Genomic DNA, 10,000 nt, shown 5'->3' with positions numbered 1-10,000 from the left:
CTAAATATAAATTACCTTTGTCGCTCCATTTCTCCATCATTTGAGACAGAGACAGAGGGGTCAATGAATTAGTCTTTTGGGTATGGAAGCAATACCTAAAATGTCGAGAATGTTACAATTTTATAGTCGGAATAAAGATATTTTATTTTCAAAGGGGATTGCCATTAATGAGGTATAATATTGTTAAGCTTATACATACGTACATACATACACACAGATATATATATATATATATATATGTGTGTATATATATATATATATATATATTTTATATATATATATATATATATTTAAATCGAAGCGCTTTCGCCTTTACTAAGACATTGTAAAGACGAAGCGCTTGGATTTCTGCCTATCATTTCCTGTGGTATTCTCTTATTTAATGAAGTCACTTGCATCTACTGTGATTTTTAAGCATATATTTATGTATGTATATATATGTATATATATGTATTATATGTATATAAGTTATATATAGTATATATATATTATATATATATATATATATATGTGTGTATATATACATATACATATTCATTCAACACCACAATGTTCCGTGGATACAAACATATGCAAGCGCTCGCAGGAAATGTGAAAGGAAAAATCGAAGACACCGAGCTCTCGTCTATTTTAAAGATAAGATCGCAGTGAAAGAGACGAAAAATACACGAATTCTAAGTGTCCATATATACCGTTTATTTATGATATGTATGTACATACACATATACATTTGATAAATAAATTATGTGATATGTATATATATATATATATATATATATATATATATATATATATATATAGATTTTATATATATCATATATATATATATATATATATGTATATATATATGTATATATATATATATATATCATATATATGTATATATATATATATATATATATATAATATATATATATATATATATATATATATATATATATATATATGTATATATATATACTATATATATATATATATATGTATATATATATATATATATATATATATATATATATATATATATATATATACACTCGTAGACTAGAGTTCTCTGGGTCGAAAAATAATACTTATGATCGACCGTTTCTCGCTTCTCTACGAGAGTAGCGCAATGAAAGTACAGTTTACTTGAAAAAGAAAAAGAAGATAACATAAGACAAATAAGACAAAGGTATTTCAAAGCGAAACGAAAAGGTTTTGTGATACAGCTCTTACAGGAAATAAATTGCAGAGTGTACTTACTTCACAATGCAGAAGTGCTAAAATTGAGTTCCACGTCTGTAGTAAGAGAAGTGGACTTTATATTTATTCAATGTTAGAATAGTAGGTATCTATATGGTTTTTGCCATTTTTTGTCGAAGTACAGCTCTTATACCCAGATTGCTGGTATCTATTGCACAATAAAATTCCCTTTACAAGTGATGTCAGTTTGTTAATCTTATATTTATAATCTCTGTCAATATTTACCTCTGCTATTTGAATAATAAAGTTTTTGCTTGCTTCCCGTTTTTGATACTGGGAATTAGATTATTCCATAAGTTCCCCTAATTTTTGTTTTTCACTGTTCAGTATTTAGGGCCCTAAGATAGCAGCCTCTCCAAATTCCTAATCTTCAGCTGTTAACTACTATACTCTGTTTTTTTACATCTGTCCATTCGCCTGTGTGTTTTTGTATGGCAACACTGCGTCCCGGGCTTTAGATAGTTACGCTATGTGTAAGTTTTAGGTAAATAAAGGGATATCTGGGTGTACATTGCAACTGAAAAGTGTTTTAATAATTTACTGTATGCGAATTACACCGTTAATATTCGAAATATGATATTATTATAATCGTTGAATGTCAACTGAATGTGACTATCTAAAGCCCGGGACGCAGTGTTGCCATACAAAAACACCACAGGCGGGTGGACAGATGAAAAAAAAACAAGAGTATAGACATGCTTCATTTCTGGCACAAATGCGCATGCTCTAAGAAAGAATACTAGGCGCTTTTAGATACTCAACACAATTCTCTCTTTCTTTTAAGATTGATGGATTAACTTTTGAATTTTCTCTAACCTATTGTTAACGCCAAAACGTATCGCATTATGCATCTGGGCACACAAGTATTAACATATATTTTAAGTATATTTTCATGTGAAATACAAACAAGAACGCTATTTCATACGATGTCAAAGAAATTAACAGCATGTTGCTTACTTATTATGTAACTTTAGTTTGAGGTACAAATTTTTGCATAGGCTTGATTTTGAATGTATATGAAATAATAAGACAATAAGTTTCAGTTTTAAGTATTTTCAATAAATTTCCAAAGCTGAAAGGAAGAAATATGATTATTAATTCATGATAAAAACTGTAAGTATTGTGACATCCTGCAATTTGATTTTTAATTGTGAAGATTTATTACTCGATGTTGCTAATGTTATATCACGGATTTTTTGTGCTTGAAAATGTGGCTGACAATAGAAATTTTAAGGAACAATTCAAGATTATTGTTAGCTCTCCTTATACAGTCTAAACAATCTTCTATTATTGCCAGTTGAAATGAATCCGATTCTTTACGTCATTCACTTTCCTAACAGGTCTGTCCTGACTCTTCACTGAAACTAGATGCAAAGTCCATTTGCTGGTGTTGTAGGTATCTAAGATTTCATCCAGATCTCTGATTTAGAGACACTTTGATTTGTCAGGATACAACCGGTGTGGACTCTTCGATGGAGATTTGTCCTCTTTTCTTTATGCCATGCTGCGCTAATTCAACAAAAGTAGTTCTCTGTCGACTGGTATTTTTTTTATTGAAATCGAATTTTGCTCCATAAAAAACTACAAAATTACTAGGAATTACCGTATACTGCTATCTGCCTCTTCGAAATTGGTGTTAAAGGAATAACGCCGTTTTTATATTTTCTAAAAGAATTTTATACTACCAATTATTTTTCAGTTTTCTTTTAAAAAAGCACACATACATACACATATATAGTTCAGATCCGCAAAATTACCGAGAAGATTATGATGTCTCTCAAATGTTTATAGCAGTGAGCCAATTTCGCTTCGGACTGAGGTAGGACCAAATCACCGACCTCCTGATTTTATAATTGTGTTGCTCTCTCTCTCTCTCTCTCTCTCTCTCTCTCTCTCTCTCTCTCTCTCTCCTCCTCTCTACCTCTCGTCCTCTCTCTGCTCTCTCTCTTCTCTCTCTCTCTCATGCATGTTCCCAGGCGCTCCTCAAATTAGCTTTAATTTTTTCCAAATTCTCTGCGTAACACGCTTGACCAGACTCTGTTCGCTATTCAGACCTCAACATGTCGTTTTATTGGGACCCAAACTAATTGCATATACCGCATGAACTTTTCCTCCCATGTTTTTTCTCTCCCTAGCATGGCTCATGCAAAATACATTTTAATATGTTGTGGAATCTCTTTGGTATATCTTTGCCTTCAGGGTGGTATAGAATAAAACGTTTGGGGTACATATGCACAGATTTAATGTTCTCTAAAATACTAAGAGATTTGCGATTTAATACTTGTATTACTTTGAATAGTTCTCGGAATATCATGACGAAATCAATTTTTTTTACAGTTCATAGTGTTCTTGGCTTTTACTTTCTGCATGGGAACAACTTCAGGATACCGAGTTAGACTGCCCAAAATGAATATGTGCATTTCATATCTTACCCTTGGACTATGGGTTTACTATGTCTGTTACAAAATTTCAGAAAGCCCTCCTACAGATGGAATTTTATTTCTTGGAGCTTGGAAATACTTAACCATCTGACTATCGTGGCACCTATTAATGTAATGTTTGACATACTGATCCTTTTATATAAGAAATACAAATGTATGTTTTTGGAAGTTTTATCAGTCCTAAGTGACCTACTATATCTTCATGTACAAACTCTTACGCTATTTAGCACAAGTTAATTTTCTACCTGCTTAGTTTCATTTTCATTACCTGCCTTTCGTTGACAGACTAGCCTATACATAACTGGGCTTTGATAAAATCGTTTTCTCTATAACTCGCTTCATTTAAAAACGTGAAAATTTGAATCCTTCGGTATGAGACTGTCATGTCCATATCTGTAGTGGTCTTCGACTTGCTATTATTACTGACGATGCCTCCATATTACTGAAAAACCTCCCTCGTTCCAAGACACGTATTCTCTACATGGTCTAAGAGACTCCAGCCATATCAGAATATGTAAATCTGATCTTGTTACTGTCAACTCTGACGCATCCAGCGAGGAATCTTTGCTCAGAATAGAAATAATCAAACTTCCCCCTGTCACGATGATCACCACGATCCTGGCGAGGTCTTTAGGGACATGAAAGAATATTGATCTAGTTATGGTAAATTTTTTGCATCTACTGTAAAGAAGACAAAAATGTACAGTATATGTATTTGTTTGGATAGATTAATATTTGTCTGGATGGATATTATTTGTTTAGATAGAATAGTAGTTGCCTTAGGATAGATTAATATTTATTTAGATAGATTAGTATGTGTCTAGATATACTGCCCTGAAGATGATATTCAATGAGATATGGGTGACGGGGATAATACCATCAGGCTGGGAGAATGGTGTAATAATTAAAGTTCCAAAGAAAGGAGCTCTGAGTGGGTGTTGTAATTGGAGGGAAATCACCTTGTCACCTTTAGTCTTGAAAATTTTCAGTAGAGTATTGTTGAATAGGTTTAATCCAGTGGTTGATGGTACTCTGAGGCATGAACATTGAACAGGCCAGTTTTAGAAGGGCGGGGTTGCAGTGATCAGATCTTCATAGTTAGGTATTTATTTAATGCAGCAAGCTAATGAAATGAAAATTCCGTTAAGACTTTGTTTTGTTCATTTTGAAAAGGTCTTTGACAGTAGTTCGAGACGGACTAATGGGAAAAATCATGAGGCATTATGGAATACCGGTCTGGTGTGATTCAGAGTGGAATTCTGTCTTCTCTGTTGTTTGTGTTGGTCGTAAATTGTGTTATGAGAAGGGTTAAAAGAGAAACGGATGCAGGTATACTCTGTAGAGATAAAGGGAAAACTTCTTGACTTCGAGTGTGCTGATGATATAATGTTGATCTGTAAGGGACCAGAAAAGATGCAGAAAGTGTTGGGATTGTCTAATGAGTGAAGGTCGAAAGGTTGATTTGGTTATTAATAGTGAAAAAACTGAAATAATAAATATGAATATTGAAACTGCACAGGATTGAAGGCATGGTTGTAAAGCAAGTGGATAAGTTTAGATATTTAGGTACTTATTTAGTTAAGGATGGTCCTATAAGCACAGAATTTATGAAGAGATTAAAAAAGGCTCATCAGGAAATGGGAATGGTTAAAGATAATTGGACTAATAGCAATTTTTCTGTGCATACAAAAATCAAAATTTATAAGGCAATGGTTTGGAGTATTTTAATTTATGGGAACGAGTCATGGTACAGTAGTGTCTTCGGTAATAAATTCTTAGCATTTGAAAATAAGGTGCACAGAAGAATATTAGGAATGAGTTGGAGGGATAGGATGTCAAATAACAGAACTAGAGACGTAACGGAGTGCAGTCGGTCGATGAGTATGTTAGGTTCTCACGCTGAAAGTGGCCAGGCCATGTGTATAGAAGACAGAGAATAGTAAGAGATACACCGGGGTGGTTTGCCCTTAGTAGAAAAGGTAGAGGCAGGCCAAATGAGACATGGTTCAGGACAATGAGGTGGGAACTTGGAGGAATAAATTCCTCCAAGGGCGGAAGCAGGAGATGAGAGTTGGGGAAAACTTGAGGAGTTAGCGCAGGACTGGACAGAATGTGGTGGACTGTGTTCATCGAGGACCTCTTTCTCACAAACTCTCATTGGTGCTACGTAATATCAGTCATGGTAACTAGGGCCCTTTATTTGATTTCGAAATGTCCTTACTTCGACATTGACGCAGGCTGAGGCCTTCCACAGTGCCCTTGTTAAGTTAAATCTGAACGTCAACGTCAAGTACTACATTGCATCTTCTCTTCGCCACTCTTGCCTTATAAATGACAGTATTTAATTCGTAAGTAATAACTTCTCATAAAGCTTCCCGCTGTATTCTCACACGGCTATTTATTTTTTCGTCTGTGATGGAGTTTTTATATATATATATATATATATATATATATATATATATACACACATATATATAACATACATATATATATATATATATATATATATATATATATATATATATATATATATATAAGACTCCATCACAGACGAAAAAATAAATAGCCGTGTGAGAATACAGCGGGAAGCTTTATGAGAAGTTATTATTTACGAATTTTAATATATATTATAATATATTATATATATATATATATGTATGTATGATATATATATATATAATATATATATATATATTATTATATATCTATATATATATATATTATTATATATATATATATATATATATATATAGTATTTACATGTGTGTGTGTGGGTGTGTGGGTGTAATTTAAGGCGCTCATTTATGCTTATGTACACGATTTTACGCGTATACAAGTACATGTTTCCGAAAGAAAAGAAATCCCCTCCGGCTAACAGGTTTACCCCTCAACACAGAGTTCATTCTCCCATGGGGTTTAACAAATAAATCCCTTTTCATGTGACGTGAACCTGTGATTTCTCTTTTCACTTAACTCGAGCAAGCAGATGTTAAACGGAAATAAAATAGATTTAATAATGTTTCAAAGGGAAACAACCTCGAATGAGAGGTCAGTTATTTCTGAGGAAGTTTGAATGATTTCATTACTTTTTACGTCTTTGGATCAATTTAAGGGATCGTAGAAGTGAGGTGATGCTATTTAATAGAGTTCCTATTGTTTATTCAATTTTATGGATAAAAAGTTTAGAAAATGCATTTGCTCAGTACATATATGTTTATCGTAAAAAGTTAACTTAGGTCTGAATGACTTTAGCCAGTATATTAACATTTTACCTTTATTTTAATATTTGTAGTTTACCGCAATATGGTAGGTTATGCGGATGCTTTATTTGCTTCTTAATTTATAAATAAACATTGACGTCTAAGCAAATTGTGCAATCGAACTATCATGAAGATAAATCTCTCGAATGTGATCGTAAGCATAGACTAAGATCCGGCAACTTTTATGTTCATTACTCAAGCTTTTTTCTCAGCATTGCATTGCGATGGCGACTCGTGGCAGTGACCGCAGTGAACGACAATAAAAGTGCTTGGTAGTCATTGACATTGGATCAGGTTGAAAGAGCGGTGATGGTTGGAGAGACTGGCTACTGGTGGTTTATTACGCAAGGTAATTGGTAGTGTCAAGATGTTCTGAACGATGTTTTACATTTGAAGGTCACTGCGTCCAGTAGGTGATGGACGTTGTCAGGACAAATGGTCACTGAGTACGGTTCGTGTGCACGGAAATTGTAATATGCTGAACGGGGTTGAACAGAAAAAGAAAAAAATTACGACTGAAGAGTGTCATACTAACCAAAAGTTGAGTGGCTTGGCTTTTAATAACTCCAACCTACATAATTCCACTCATATATATATATATATATATATATATATATATATATATATATATATATATATATATATATACGTATATATACAGATGTTCCAGATTGATTTGTTTATGCAGTATTTCTTTGTGCATAAATTTGATGAGTACATACAGAAGGTTTTGTGAAGATAGTCAATGGTGCTCAAACATTTGCACGATACTTTTCGTTTTTTAGAATTTTTAAAAGATTTGAAAGTTGCTTAGGAGAAAGTTTGGGAACCACCAGGGCAAAGTTTATATCTGAAGTTTTCCTTCGAGAATTTATAAAGTGTATGAAACAAGTCAGCATCATACGTGCTGTTTTAAGGAATATTCAACAAGTGGGCCATCTCTGCTAAACAGGAATGTATTTCATTTCTTATACACACAGTATTACTCGATTGCTGTGATTTTAAACAAAATCTACAGAGTTTAAGCAGCGAATTTTATACTTAAAGAGGCATTCTCTCATTACTCTCTGTCTCTCCCTCTCTACTCTGCGAATTATCTCTTTAGATAAGGAGAGGAGGCTGCGTCTCTTTGATCTTTTTTATGAAATGTTTCTCGAGTTTATATTTAAGCCATTCATGTTATGTGAAACGTCCCTGAAAAAGTTGGAGATAGCAAATATGTAGATAACATTTCATGGCCTTTCAGTTGAGGGATAGTTTCATCGAGCCCAAGGGGATTTTTTTTTTTTTTTTTAGTATTTTTTGGAGTGGGCGTGTTTGTGAAAGATAGATAGTATTCATGTGCGCGTATTTGTTTAACTTTTCCAAATGCTGTTAGCTGGCATTTGAATTTTGATATGCATTTGATGTTTATATGTGGACGCGCGCGCGCGCTCACGCACACACACAAACACACACACACACCACTTTTCTGTCAGTTACCTTCAGAATCGGTCTGGCCTGTTACTTAGAATTTCGTTGGGGAAATCTACCAAGTCTTTTGTCTGAAAACGTTTCTATTTCAAAACTTCTACATCAGCCGCTAAACTTTGATTGATACATCTAGCTACCTAGGATTAATGCCTCTTGATTCCACGATGTGATTATGATATCTTTGCCGTTAACATGGGTGTTTCATGCCACCAAGAGCACTAGTACCTTGGGACGGATAAATTAACATGTTCAGTATTATTATAGGTAAAACGTGTGGGAAAAGAGATCGTAATGGTTTTGTAACGCCCCTTGTCCGCCTGTCTGTCTATATCGTCTTATGAGACAATTCCATAAGTCTGCAGAGGACTTAGTACTTCTTTATCTAACTTGAACTCCGCACGAAAAAATGCATTACTCTTTAGGATTTGTATAGAAACTGTTACGTGCTCATAGTGATAATTGACGACTGGGTCTGTATATCATTTCCATTCACGGGTGTTTTCGTACTTCTTGTAACTTAACAACTCTCAGTGTGTATCTTGCCATATCTCATTTTTATCTTCTATAGATATTTTCTAATACAGTCTTGCGGTCGGCAAAGGAACGTGGTTTGTCCAGACTTCGATCCTGGGTTAGGGATAAAATATTTACGATAAGATTGAGAAATCTCATTGCCTTTGCGTTATTGCTTACTATTTTTGTCGTAGTCAATAGCTTGAGCACATTTGTAAATGTTTACAATCACGTCACATTTGTTGGAAGTTACTTACCATAATCAGTCTTAATATCTATTTTTTGTTGTATTTTTAGGAAGGTTTTCCAGTAATAAAAAAAAAATAATCCTCGCAGCCTTTTTTCTAGCAATAAAAATAAAATTCTAAGTCTCCGCGGCCTTTTTTTCTAGAACATAAAAGACAAATCCAACTCAGCGCCCGAATTCTTAAAATACTTGCAGAAGCTCGTTTTTGGCCTGAAATTCTTTTATTTAATCTTTTAGGGGTGTGGGAAGCTTTGAAGTGTTTCAAACGTCGCGGCTGTGTTGTTTTTACAAGGTGTGTTCATTTTAAAGCCTACTATGCATTTATTTTCCCAGCTTTTAAATCTCTCTCTCTCTCTCTCTCTTCTCTCTCTCTCTCTCTCTCTCTCTCTCTCTCTCTCTGATAATTGAATTAAGTTTCCCATAACACTGAGGCAAAACAAGTATACTCACACAAACATATACGTACACGCACATATATATATATTTTTATATTCATGTATATATAATATATGTTTATGCATGTGTATACATTTGTTTTGCCTGAGTACTATGGGTAACTTAATTCAGTTCTCAACTAAATCAGTTTTACGGCAATCTCTGTTTAGCATTTATTAGAATATAGGAAAAGTGCACGGTTTTTCCGACCTTAATGGTAAAAGATGTCGGAATCGAACTGATGATCAGAGAAGTTCATTAGGTCAGTTAATTTTGAAGGATATTGCCCATTGTTCTTAATGACAAGTCTGTTGGAAAATCCGTCTGTTGAATCGCGATTTTATTCATTGGTGATGATATACAAGCTCTCCCTATAAGTTAGAGGTTTT

Source organism: Macrobrachium nipponense, chromosome 6 (genome assembly GCF_015104395.2).
Source record: "Macrobrachium nipponense isolate FS-2020 chromosome 6, ASM1510439v2, whole genome shotgun sequence".
Lineage (NCBI taxonomy): Eukaryota > Metazoa > Arthropoda > Malacostraca > Decapoda > Palaemonidae > Macrobrachium > Macrobrachium nipponense.
Note: the sequence above shows the minus strand (reverse complement) of the source record.